Genomic DNA, 14749 nt, shown 5'->3' on the forward strand with positions numbered 1-14749 from the left:
CATAAGGTTCCAGTTAAAACTACAGGCAGCCTGGCATGTCAACAATCCTGAACTGTAGGGGAGGGAAACTCTTTAAATTATTGGCGTCAAAATCAAGATCTCAAGCAAGATGTCAGTGAACTTCTCCATCCTGGACTGACAGATTCCAAAGAGACGCCAACAACCTGATCTCCACTGATGTTAGCTTTCAGTTCTCAACTGTTCTCGAAAAACACTGAGCTTAATTCAACTTAATAACTGTCTTGTCTTCATCGTGACCACCAACACAGAACATATAACGTCACACCCAACTCTTCAGTATTTCATCTTTCACTCATCAATGGGTAAAAAAAGGTTGAATCCAATTTTTGTGAGTATAAAAAAGCAAATGTTAAAGACTATTATGCTCAACTAAAAAAAAAACTAAACTTTTGGCCTTTATATCTGCAATTAACAATTTAAATTAAACCTTTATTAAAAAACACACAGAAACAAACAAAAACTGGCTTTAAACTTGATAGAAATGTTGATGCCGTTGTGTGGAGATAAGCTTGGGTTAATTTTAAATAATCAACAGCTACACATACATCCTTTTTTTTTTATTTCTTTGTTTGATTGTTTTTCAAAATTCAAGTTTTTTGACAAGAAATTAAATCCACTGAACTCAAAATGAAAATTTCTTGGCAAGGTTAAGCTAACCATAACCCCGATATTTTTACACATTGATGAAAAAAACACAATTTTGAATAAAAATGGTATAATAATGCATTCAGAGCAGGCCGAAATAACATTTGGGAACAAAGTGTGATGTACTGGAGAAGAGTTCAAGTGCTTGTTTGATTCTGGGGTCATGTACTTCTGAGCACCAGTCATAATTTAGCGATATGTGAATCAGAATCTGGTGACTGTTGCTGGTTGCTTATGCCTCCACGCCACTGTCAATCAAATGTGATTTTTCACATGGTTTTAAAGGGGGCACTGTGTAGAATTTAGCATTTAGCATCTAGTAGACTTGGCAAAAGCTTGGCAGAAAATGAATTTTATATTCATAAGTATGTTTTAATTAGTGTATAATCACCTGAAATCATTGTTTTTTTTAGCCAAACCATGGATCTAGATAGGGCAACAGTGGGTTTCATGGCCACTGTACTCCTATCCTACACACTGGTCCTTTAAAACGTATACTTCAGTTGCATTAAGGGGCTTAAATGCTTCTAAACAGCTAACATGTCAGACTGTGAAAATGCGCTTATCAGTCTCTTGTTTTCATGAAGCTTACGCTGGTCTCCACTTCATAGTGTGTCAGAGGTGTAGTGGTGTGTATATGCAGGTATACATTGTATAGCCAAGCAGATACAACTTTCCAAACATAGCAAGAGATACGTATCAGTGCAAGCAATCCTGTTCCTGTCTTTTATATATAATCTGTTAACTGTGCAGCAGAGACTTTTATTCCCTGACTCTAACCATTAAAGACAATACCTCCTTCCAGGACATGTAAGTACCGGCATAAAATAAAAAGATATCAAGCCTGGAGAGAAGTGCTGTCTGGAAAAACCAAGGGAACAAATGTCTCTTCTGTTGCTGCTGCACACACACACAACTACAGAGATGAAGCAAACCAAAGCACACACACACACACACACACACACACACACAAAAACTTTGTCAACAAAATAAAAGTGTCTCACAGCAATGACTCTGAAGATGGTTACAAGCTAGAGGAAGAAACATCTCCAGAAAGACATAATGTAAATAACACAATTAACCAACACTGAGCAGTGGTGACAGAACAGAAGCAGCAATGCAATATAAAAGTCAGTTTGGTAAATAAGAATTAAAGGGTAAGTTCAGAATGTTTCAAATCAGTCTTATAAAAACAATCATGAGCCCAAATGAACATAAAAACGTGTTTTTCTTGCTGTAATGATTCCTCCTGTTCATACTGACCATTAGAAGATCCCTTCATAATGCACTTACAATGGAAGTGATGGAGGACTAAATCCACAGTCCTTCTGTGCAAAAAATGTATTTAAATATTGATCTGAAGCTAATATGAAGCTTCAGTCGTCCGAATGAGTCAAATCTTCATCTTCTATGTTTCAACGTTACAGTGTTTTTAGTACCAAAGTCTTTTTGTTACTATACTTCCACCACAGCTCAACAGGGAAACACTAAGAGGGAATCTGATGCTAAAAAGACTGTAAATGTGTCAGATATCACTTGATATGACTAACTCACACTGCTGAAGCTCAATAGAAGCTTAACATCTACTTTTAAATGACTGTGTGGACACATTTTTGTCCTCCATCACTTCCATTGATTACTAATAGCTAGGAACAAAGGGAGGAGGAGGGGGAAACTGATAAAACTAATATATAATAAAAGCAAAGAAAATACCAGAAGCACAGCTATACTGTGTGGATTATTATTACTGATGTATGAATTAGTGGGCTGAGGTGAATCTTCAGAGTACCGCCTGCTGCGCGTGCTTTTAAAATTAGAAATTGGAGTTTTCACTGCTCGACACTGTGAGAATTTGCTCTCAGTTAGGAGGAGTGGGAGCTTATTTAGGCTGATTAGAGCGCTAGATTTCCACTTTCAAACCTCGTCCGGTGCAGCTTTAAAGCCCCACAGGGCCAACACATTGACTTTTTGAAGCAGCGAGTCGGAGCAGCTAATCAGCTGAGCCTGACACCGCAAGCAACCCCGGGTCTTTCCCCCACCTTCTTTTTTTTTTTTTTCTTCCACCATCAGAATGTCAGCATCACTCATACAGCAGGATAATTAAACTTTGATTTCATGTAAATTATGATACAATAAAAGGCTATTTATCTCCTTAACTGAGTGGAATGAGCAAATGAAAGAGCCTGTTTACGCGTCATTGCATCATTTTGTTTATTTCACAGATGAGCGATAAAAAAAGGCATTCTGGCATCTATATCTAAAGGTAGCGGCTGACTGCGGGGCCTCGCTAATAGAGGGAAAATTATTTAGCTGGCACAAGCGAAACCACGCTGATTGGGACTTAAGCTTTCATTAAAGATTCAATGAATCCCAGCTGTTGGCAGACCTCGCTGCCTCTGCTGCCTTTCGCTTTGTTTTCTTGGCAGAGTCTTTTCAAACGCAACCCACCAGTTGCCTGCCTGCCATGCTCCTTCCACAGACACGCAGGGGGAAAAAAAAAGGCAATTAGACAGAGTTCGGTCATGTTCCTGTGCTGTCACCCCATCCCACTCTCTCTCTCTCTCTCTCTCTCTCTCTCTTTCCCTCTCTGTGCTAATATGTTTTCACAGCCAAGTGCCACAGCACCACCTAATATCTACACTGTACTTCCAGAGAATTACGACACACACTGCTGCTCATACATAGTGAAATACTCGCGAACTGCTGGCAACATTCATCTCCTCAGTTAACTTCCTTCCAATTCACTTCCTTTGCTTCTTTAATTTTTTTTTTTTTTTTAAGGTAGACCTCCTCGTGGAGCGGAAACCGGTTTGAATGCAGCAGAGAATTGGGCAGTTACAACAATAGCCAAGGTTCCTGCAGCCAGTCCTATTCAGCTTCTTTTAGGCAGTTGGAGTATTTCCAACATGTAGATGGGCATGACATGTTCACCAATATTCTTATTGTTTAACAAATCCCATGAAAAAAAAACAACCAGCAAAATGTTCGTCCATCTGTCAAAACTTCCTGACTTCACTACCATGTTTGAGACTCTCAGCCTCAAGCCCAGTGGTCCCTACTGAAGATGTACATATTAAACTCATTTGGTACCACTTTATAATAAGACTTCACTTATAAAGGATTTATAAATGGTTGTAAGCTAATTAGATTGTAAACACAGTTATAACCTTATTTCCTGTACATCAGTGCAGGGTCACTATTTGGCAAGATGAATGTTGGCTACTACTACTGCATTTATATTCATCTGAGTTGGATATGCTGTCAGATCTTTGTCAGTCAGCAGATTCTTCTTGGTGATATGTTTTACACTTTACAATAAGGCTCATTTTACTGTAAGCTTATAATTGGATGCTAAGAAACATGAAGAGAATCCACTCAACAACCAATAGAAACCAAGGATGCTGCCTGATGAAGACAAAGATCACAATACAGATAAACAGGGATCACTATTTGGCAAGTAACTGATCACTGTTACTTTTTCTAGAATTTAGAAATGGTTCACAACCTAATTAACAAACCAATTTTAGACCATAAATCACAAATATTACGTTTCTTTTATTTTTAAAGACACTCAGTGATTTCTTAAAACAGCTGGACACTGCACTTTTTAACCAGTCTTACTCAGACAAGAGGAAATCATGGGTTTGTTAGGGGACTGTGAATCCACATTTGTGTTTTAGTGAGTATTTCAAAATAAACTACATGGTAATGAAGGAATACATCATCTAGTGTGACACTGTGGTTCAGTGATGGAGCTCTATGGTACAAGTGACTAATATCAGGCTTCAGATACACACGCAACACCTGCTTTTCAATCCGTTGTCGACTTTTTTCGATTTTTCATCCATTGGCATGTGTTGACTGTGGCGATCCTTTAATCTGCATCTAACATTCATGTGACCTCTCAGTGATGAGGTCAGCAGAAATGATGAGAAGAGAGAAAAAAGAATTTAAAAAAAAGGCCAAACTCAGTAAGCAGGTGGAAGGTAAAAAAAAGACTTCCTTTGTCCTTGCATTGTTCACAGTTTGCAACTTCCAGAAGAGAAAGTTACAGCTTAGCCTCAATATGTCTCGCCTCATTTATGTAAGAGAATACCCCGGGATGTATCTACAACTTGCTTCCCGCTTCATTTTCCTACAGTGTGTGTTCCCTTCTGCATATTTCAGCCGGGCCCCGGGCCTGGAACCCACTTTAAACCGGCCAGCCGAGCCCACCGAGAACAGATCTTGCATGTTTATCTCATCCTCATTAGGTGCCCAGTCACTGCGCCGTCAATGGACGTTATTTGTGTTTGTTGGTGTGTGTGCGTGTGTGTGTGTGTGTGTGTGTCTTATCTTTCTCGTACAATCATGTCACGCTGTAACAACAATCCACTCTGACATATAAGTGACATGAGTAGAGTCAAACCTCCCTCGAGGTTGCTTGTTTGTTCATTTCTTTGGCGTGTATCAGCTCCAGGACCAACAAAACAACAACTTCCTCCTGTGTAATCATGTTGGACTGGCTGCACTCTGGCTGTCAAACACTGTAGCTGGATAAACATCATCTTCAAAGCAAAGCAACCCCCCCCCCCCCCCCCCCCCCTCCCCAACTTCATATGTCTTCAGTAAACCTATTGTTTAGTGAAGGAAGGCTTGCATGGGAAGAAGACGACTGCCCTTCTATTTTTTTTTTTAATTTAACGTAACACAAACTGCATCCTTGAAAATGTATTTCTCCTCAAAAGTGCCATGAGAGATGGGTTATTTGCGAGTTCAGTCCCGCCACTTTGATCCGGTAATCAATGTCTGTAAATAATAAGGCGAGCGCCGCTGACAGAATCGAGCCACGGCAGCGTTTTTTCCACCTCCAGTCGATATTTTATCTCGGAGCACGAGAAAAAGAAGACAAGCGCTCAGAAAAATTGCAACTTCTTCTTCCTCCATAAAAATCTTTCCGCACGTCTCAAAAATGCTCGAGGGACACGACGACAAGATGAGAGGCCGCAACAGTTGGGATGCTGCGCTCTGTTCTGTCAGCTGCGAGCGAGAGACTTTGATGTTCTCGCGTCGACATTGTTTGATATCCGTTATTACAGCCGTCGGTACACGTGTACCGATCTTTACTTTTCACGGACAGTAGGAGTGAATTCAAAGAGCTTATATACATATGTTTGATCAACCCGACAACACGAGGCTTTTTTTTACGCCACGAATTGTTAAATATAACCCGTGAAATAGATGAAAACAGGAAGCTGGATTTGCTTTTTCAAAACAAAGTGCAACACAACACAACGCAGGCTGTGTGACAAACAAACCTGGAAACATCAGGGATTCCATTCCTCACACTAAAGTTGAGCAGAAAGTTAAGCAAATGCTGTGTGTGTGTGTGTTATAAGCTTCAATCATTTAAAGCTGTAGAACCGCTCCCCCAAAAACACCAACTGACATATTAGAAGGATGTTAATGGACATGCATATTTACACATCTGGCTCTTTAGCTGCTAAATGCTCCACTATGTTCATCAAAGTCTGCCAGCTGTGGCCGGGCTTATCAGAGCTTAGGTTTGCTGAAAACTGACATCTGCTGCTGCCGCTGGAGATAAAGTGTAGAGGAGACCTCGCTGGACAACCAAAACAAAGAGCTAAAAGAGGCTAAGAAGCTCCATTGAGCTCTCTTTTTTCACATTAAATATAGTCATTTCACATAATGTTAATATAAAAATATCTAGCAGCTTTAACCCTTATATAGTGTTTCGGTCAAATTTGACCCGTTTTGACATTAGACAGCTATAAAAACACCCAAAATGTCTTTTATTCTGAAATGTGATGACTTTTCCTAAAGTGGCCCAAAATGCACAAAAATATTTTAAATGTTATACTTTTGTATAGATGCTACAAATGTTTGTCCATTGAGGCTGTTCTGGGTCAAATTATCTCTGTATCTATTCACATGTAATTTAGTGAATGAATAGTTAATAGTTTTAATAAGATAGTAGTTATGATGATTTCTTTTTATGATGTAGCAGTGAAGACTGATGGCTCTAATGGTTATACAATAAACCCCACACTTCCATAAAGTTATAAAATACATTTCCATCATTATTGCTATGTTATATTTTCATGTATTAGGTAAAATAGGACATGATATTGTGTAATAGTAGCTGTTTTTTCCCCAAAAATGAGTGGTGTAAAAGCTAAAAAATACAGTATGTAAGGTTTAAATGATCTTTTTAAAGAATCAGTTCAACAGTCAGTCTGTAAAATATTCAAAATAAAGACAAATGTCATCATTAGTGTGTCTTACATTGTGCTCGTTAAGTTTTATCAGGTGTCTAAAAACACACAATCATGTACACACACAGAAAAACAAGAACAGAGATGAACAACCTATTTGGTATTCTTTCTTGATGATTGACTAAAATGAAGAGTCTGTTTACAAAATTTAAATAGACTTTTTTCTGCTTGACCTGATTTTTTTCTGCTTGACCTGATTTTTTTCTGCTTTATTCATCGTTTCAGTTCTGCTTCATTCCTGATATTGATTTAATGTCTTTAAGGTGTCATAACTTTTTATTGTTTTAGTAGTTTTTTGTTTTTTTCTATTATAATACAGTGAATGTAATGTAATATTTTGAACATTTTGAACAAACTGTAAATTTCTTTTTTTTCTTTCCTTATCTAAAAATAGTGTCACGAAAAAGACAATAAAAAACACAACAACTATAAAAAACTGCTTAAAAACTTTCACATTTTACCTTTTCATTTGAGTCAACTACACCTCTAGAGGACGGTGACTACAGCTCTGTCAATCATGCCAACATTAAAGGTTAAAGGTTGCCATTAAACGTAGCTGCACATGTGTGGTTCAGGGACAAAGTGATTGGAAATTTGATAAAAGTTAAGCTGCGACAAACATTTTTTATTAACAAAAAACGTTTGATAGTTTTTTGATAGAATGTGTATTAATCCATTACTTTTGCCTAAAAAGTTAGAACATAAAATCTCATTTCAATCATATAAAACAGAGAAAGAAACGTTTCATATTCATTAGCATCGCTCAATAATTACAGCAGTTGCAGGATTGTGTTTATCTTAAATGAAGCTTTAAATAATCAATGAATCAACCTGATTTCATGAACAGTAATAGTTGAACAGAATTGCAGCTGAACTTTTACCAGCATGTGTGTGTGAAGAAAGAAGTAAAGCAGCTCATTACCTTCTCAGTCAGTGTGAAGTGGAGCTGCTGTGGTCGTTGTTGTAGAGCCTCCACCTCCTCTGAGGGACCCGCGAACTTTACGAGCCCTGGCAAAAAAAAAAAAAAAAAAGAGGAGGCGAGCTGCACAGAGGCTCGACCGACTGCTCTCGGGCAGATCAACACCTCAGCGCTCAGCCCTCTCCTGCCGCTGAAACCTAACCCCCCCCCCTCCCTCTCTCTCTCTCTCTTTTCTCTCACTCCCCTGCAGCTCTGAACTCACCCTCCAGCTCGTGCTTCCCCCCCTTTTCACTTTGTGTGACTCCACGGTCCGAGCGATGAGATCACAGGTGGGTTTGAGTTTCCAGGACTCACTCTCGCAGGGCCGCAACGCTCGTATAAAGAACCGGGGAACAGGAGGGAGAAAAAAAGGGGCATCGTGCAGGCCAGCTGAGGTAGCAGAAGGCTGGCATTTCACAGACGAGGAGAACCATGTGATGTTTGCAAATAGAAAATAATTCCCCAGGCTTTACAGGTACTCATGCAGTGAAGGACTGTATGTGTGGAGGGGGGAAACATGAGGAAGGTTCCCTAAATAAAGGAACAGATCAATGTTCGGAGCTGTTGTTCCAACATGTGGTCTGGTGAACAATGCTGTGGCTTTGTTGTTTCCAAGGGGATTTCCAGCAGTACTGTGGGCCGTAATATCATATGATTTATGGTCAGGGCTAATGAACCGTGGATACTAACATGTTAAAGGATCCCTATGGCTTAGTTAAGGTAGAGGGGGTATTAAAACATGAGCCGTGTGGTAGTAATGTAAATCTGTCACTAAGCCCACTTAAAGGTACATAAGGTCTGAAACTGTTGTTGAGTCGAGAGGCATGTGTGGTGAGTTTTATCAAGATAACATATAGCCGATACCGATATTAGGGAGTCAATTAATTCATTCAAATATTGGCTGATAAAGAATAAACACACATTTTTGTAATTATCCTTTTAAATGAGATTATCAAACAATTGTGACAAACATATGGAGGCGTGATACTTTACAGTCTAACAATAAACTTGGAATTTAATCATGATAAATAACTATAAATAAGAAAAGATGTACATATATATTAAACTCTCCTTTTGTCCTCAGTTCAATTTTGACCCAGGAAGAAACAGGAGTTAATTCAGAAATGAGGTATAGGTTCTATAAATGAGGCCTATTGACCATCATTCCCCCCCCCCCCCCCCCCCCCCAAAAAAAAAATGTGTAAAACCTGCGGTAATAAGTTGGAATGAAGTTGGCTAAAAAGGTCTAACACAGAATTGGGTTATAATTTAAACCAATCAATTTTGACCCAGGAGGACAAAAGCAGGAGGGTTAAGGAAAAAATGTGGGCCTAAATCAAATGCAGCATGTATAACTTTAACTAATAAAAAAATATCAGCACATATTTGCTCATACTGATATATCTATGATAGGCCAATATTGGCTGATAATGTCTGCCGACCGATATATTAGTCGGGTTCCATTAACAATTCGTAAAATCACTTGTTGATAGTGATAGGGAACACAACTAGTGGCAAATCCAAAAAGAAATATCTCAAACTCTGCAGCTTCCTTCAGCTCTACTGTGCATCCTTCATGTCTTGGTTTGGTTTTCTTATGTGTAACTTTGTTTTGCTTCATTCTCTCATCAGCATTGTTTCCAGCAGCAGCAGCCAGCTGTTTTTAGAGGGGGGAAAAGCTCTGATAAACCCACTGTACACTACTTGCCAAACAGCAAACAGAAACAGTCTGTGACTAACTGCTGACTGAGTGGAACATATAGCAGCTAAAGCCAGATCATTTTTCTCAGGAGTTGGTGGAGACCAAAAACAGAGCTGAAAGAAGAGCGGCTATTGGACACAAACACTCCAAATCAATGATAGTGTAGCTCTGTAACTGCTGGATGTGTTCATAGTAGCAACATGTTCATCATATCAACTCAAGATAACCATACTGTATGACTACATTTACATCTGGTGTATATTGACACATTATCTGAATACTGACACCTGATCCAAGGATCTTTGCATTTGCAACAGGCATTAACAAGAGCTTGAGTTACTTGACTGATGATTGCATCTCAATATGCTGATTAGTTAGGTGTGGTTGCAGGACATGTTACAAACATGGACTCTCAGTTCAAGAAAAAGCAATGCATTGGATGGTTGTTAGCAGCGGGGGATAGCATGAGGAGGTGGAGTTAGATGACCTTTCAACTTGCTGGGTATGTTTTTGTCTTATGAAACTAGTCATGCTGTACAGATTACATTTACACCTGGCTGAGATTTGATCACAGTGCTGACAGACCACCTCCAGATGTGGCCAACAAATCAGTTAATGATGCTTTAAGGATTTGTTTGCCCCTTGAAATGCACTTCATATGACAAAAAACCCATTTACTAAGAAACTCCTATGTGTTATTTCACTACCCAGGATTTGTAAGAAGGGGTGCAGAACTATGAAAACAGGAGATTGGGTTTGTGTCTTAGGTCCCATGTGAGGTTCAGACAACTAAACACTTTAGTTCTGGTTAGATATATATGCTGGTCAATGTTTCCTGTTTTCTGTAGACAGGGTTGTGTATTTCCACCATCTCTGGTGGTCGTCCAGAAATAAAATACAACTTTCACAACACTAACAGTTCATTTCTGTTTTCTACATTATTGATAGAGGGCTATTTCTCAGATGGGACCGAGTCTGACATTGTCTTGTACTTCAGCGGTGTGGAGAACTGGGAAATACCTTTAGATTTTCTGTGGAAACAGAATTGCCATTGCAATGAACAGTGTAGATTGGAACCAGATTCAATTGAGTGTGACAGAGAGTTATCATTTACTGTCTCAAGGAAGTACATTTAGTGTGTATAACAATGCAGATATCATTTAAAACATGTATTTTTAAAGCATCTGTAGGCACCAGCGAGCAAACTTCTTATCAAGCAGTAGAGCAAACAAAAAGGTATTCTGATATTATTGATATTTTAAACCTTATATACTGTTAATAGTCAAATGTGACCCCGTTTTTTATGTTTAAGAGCTGTAAAAGCACCTTATACAAATTTATTTTAACCAGACCTTTCCTAATGTGACCCACAGTTTACAAAAATGAAAAAAAAAAAAAACATTTTTAAAATTTTTGTGCAGCTGATACATCTTTTATATATTCAAATGTATAAATTTGACCTGTATTTTAAATATTAAAAAAAAAATCTAAAATCAGTATTCAAACAAATTCAAATGTTCTCCTGGACCATATGATAGTGATTGTGAATGTCTTTCCCCCATAAGATAAACCAACCATTAATGACTGATGGGGAATTTATGGGTGTGAATTAGTATAGAGACTAATTATGAGTCAGAATATGAACAGTATGTAAGAGTTAAATTAACAGTACTAGATGTCACTGTGGCTCATCTTTGATATGACGAGTTTCATCTTTGACCACAGCTACAAAACATATTACCATTAGCTGCTAATCCTAAAAAAACTTACTCTAGACTTATGTTGAGCATTTTCTCACCTTAACAGAAAGAAACTTCAGTTAGAAACACTTCATACTTGTTATTTTTAAGCTGCAAACATATTGAATACGAGTCCAGAACACTGACTGTGAGTGTCATTAAAGCATATGTCCTCAGAATCCCATGCTGGTCAAACTTTGGTGTGAACTATGATGGAAACACGTAATTATAACAATAAAGGCGTCACATCTGTGTATTGTTAAAGTGTAGTGAGATCATAACGCCCCGCAGGTGGAATACCATCTTCATTACTTCACTGGAGGAGGTATACATTACAGGGGAGGAGAGCCAGAAATATAACATTCCTCCCGGCCTGAACGTTGCTGTAACACATTAATATCAGCTGTTAATGTCTGAAACGTATAAACTCAGATCTGTGTAAAGACCTGTGGGGTGCTATTATAAGCTGTGAAGCTGCTGATGCATCGGTTTCGCCTGAGAAGCTCCGTGGAATTCTTCTGCTGTGTGATAAATAATGTGGAGTGGCTGGAAGAACTCAGGTGTAGATGTTTTATTCAAGAGGGAATAAAGGGTTTTGATTGGGCAAGAGTTTGTTAAACACTAAAATCAAAAGCAATAGCTCAATTTTTTCGAAATGGTAATGGTAATGGTATTTAATAAAGATTGCTAGGGAAGTATCATGGCATGTGCATCTTTTACTTTACTTATATTACTGGAAGGAAGCAAAATAATGCCTTTAGAGAAAGAGTAGAAATGGTCCTGTACCTTCTCACCCACTCTCTGTGTGGGCGCCTCAGTGTACATACAGTATTATATACAGTATATATATGATTGACAGCTGAACCAACAGGGCTACTGAGACAAAATGTAAATAGACTGGTGCTGCTAACTGTAGCTTACAAGCAAAGTATGCCACAGTGTTTTGTTAGCAGCAGTGCTCAAATATAAGAAGCACGTGTTTAAGCTGTTTAATGGGCTATAACTGACTAATTAGCTACTTCACCAGCAAACTGATAGCAGTACACTCCAGTGGATGTTTGTTTGGTCGCTTCAACAAGCCGAGGTACAACATAACATATGTGCTTTATGTAAGAAGGAGGCATTAATGATACTGCTTAAAGTGAAACAACCCTGTTTTCATGTTTACACATTAATAAAGATTTGTTGGCATCTTCTTGCCCTGGGTTTTGCCTCTCAGGCAACATTAAGACTGCCCTAACCTTCTGATTGGTGAAGAAAGGAGGGCTGTACACTGTTTTATTAATTCATTTTAATTAGCTTCATATTTTTTTGGTTAATAGTTTGAAATATAATTTCAGCATAATTTGAAGTTATGAGATTAAAAATAAGAAAATTCTTACTACGTACTGTATGATATGATGATTATTTATTTAATCATCTTATTGCTGTTTATACACTGTACAGTTGAATTTTCCATTAAATTGCTTGATATAAACCTACAATATTCTGGCGTATGTAATATCCAAAATGATTATGATTATTATTATTTATTTATTTTTAAATGTGCAACTTCTTTTAGTATTTCTTCTTCTTCTTAAACAATAAATGTTTATTATCAGTGATATTTAAATTCTGCTGAAAATGATGAAGGTTAGGAAAACATCTGATTAGTGTCTTTATTCATTACGCAACATTCTGGGCCTAGTTTATATACATTTGTAGTGGCTTGTAAACCCATACAGGCTTAGTAGTAGTAGTAGTAATAGTACATGACACAGTACAATAACAGCAATAGTAGTAATCATCGTCATCATCATCATCCTTCATTCATAAATGATCTCAAAATGAAATTAAATAAACTAAATATAATTCTCAGGTTTAGTGTATTCATGATTAATTCTTATTGTTTTGAGAAAATGCTCATTATGATGTCTTTTTATTTAGGTTTATGAGTATGTATGTCAATAAATAACATTCATTTTGTTCTTATTTTGTAAGGGGGAGGGTGTCTGGTTGAAGCACCCGTACAGCATTGTTCCCCACTCATTTCTGAAACCAAACCTAGGCTAGAAATAAACCAGAGAGATAAACAGCATATATTGTAACATGACATGAAATACCAGACGTCCACCTCACCACCCACTAACTGCACAGCATGGCTGTCAGACAAAGCAACACTTGTTCACTCCATCTCATCTCAGCAGCTTCCCCCACATGTTCCAAACATCTGATGGAAGTTCATGACCAAACTATTTGTGATCTTCTGTTTCAACTTCTCTTCATGCCCCTGTTTTCTCCCTGCTATCAGACATCTCTGAACTCCCAAACACACTCAAACTGCTCCTATCAGTGTCTCTTCATCAATGGAGGAAGTGAATAAAGTGTCTGCGCAGGTATTTCGATTATCAGTGAATGTCTCAAAGCATCTCAAGAGCCTTTCAGGAACAGAACTCGGCACCGGCATGTGTTGTGAGCTCTTTTACAAGTCTGATATGTCAAAGAATGCAGACTGAAATATAATTCTCAATAGCGAGGCACTCTCCAAAGTGTTTGAGCTATTTCTGCTATTTATTGAAACAGCTCAGCTCCCTGTCATGGAGCAGCATTCAATACAACACCTGCTCATGTGAGGGACAGAAGCACGCATAATGTTACAGTCAATGCTACCTCGCTATATGAAACGGACCATGAGACATGTCATCGGCCTAGAACATTGGCATGCTGGTATGTAATGTTATTGTTTGTGTCAACTGGAGTCCCCAACCGGTCACACCCCGTCCATTCCAACCCACATGGGAATCTGATAACAGCTTGTTTTTGATGGTGTTTTCTTGACTCCAGTGACACCCCTGGGTCCTCTGCTGGTCGTAATGCTGAGGGAGCAGTCTCATCAGTGGAAGTGTTGTAGCGGTCAATAGCTGCTGAGCCGGGGTGCCAGTCAGACGATTTAAAACTTTACAAACCACAACGCTACAAAGGGGATGATAGCACAATCAATCCCATGAAACCACCAGTACACAAAAAATTCCCCAACCCAGAGTCAATTTCTCTGTCCAAAAAAAGTCAGTATTTTACAGTCTTAAAGTCGGTTCCCTAAAACTGTGTTGAAGTCAGGGTTATTATAGTAAAACTAGCTGTGAAAAAATCATTTAGTTAACTGAATAAAAATAAAAATTATAGTTTAAAAAAAAAAACCAAAACTACATAAAAACTACAAAGTCAATGCAAAACCTAATATAACTAAACTGAATTGCAGATAAAATCAGCTTGGATTTTTACTGTCTTGTTCAGTTTAATTCTTGAGATAGCAGGCTGATTCCAGTAGGGGGCAGCAGAGCAGAAACCGGGTGCCACATAACGCACGAGAAGAAGATGCTTAATTTGCAATTTGTGATTTTCTAGAAAGAAGAAGAAGAAGGGGATCCAC

At 38.3% G+C, this 14749-nt stretch overlaps 1 protein-coding gene across 1 annotated transcript in view; it reads right to left on the bottom strand.

Annotated features, from left to right (window-relative positions):
• si:dkey-87k14.1 (leucine-rich repeat transmembrane protein FLRT2) overlaps nt 1-8001 on the bottom strand; it is a 58694-nt gene extending 50693 nt beyond the window's left edge. Inside the window, exon 1 of the mRNA XM_062439870.1 lies at nt 7864-8001. The gene's annotated coding sequence lies outside the window, so the exon portion shown is untranslated. The remainder of the gene's footprint in view (nt 1-7863) is intronic.
• Nucleotides 8002-14749: the final 6748 nt, after the last annotated feature.

This window comes from Scomber scombrus, chromosome 19, assembly GCF_963691925.1.
Source record: "Scomber scombrus chromosome 19, fScoSco1.1, whole genome shotgun sequence".
Taxonomy (NCBI): domain Eukaryota; kingdom Metazoa; phylum Chordata; class Actinopteri; order Scombriformes; family Scombridae; genus Scomber; species Scomber scombrus.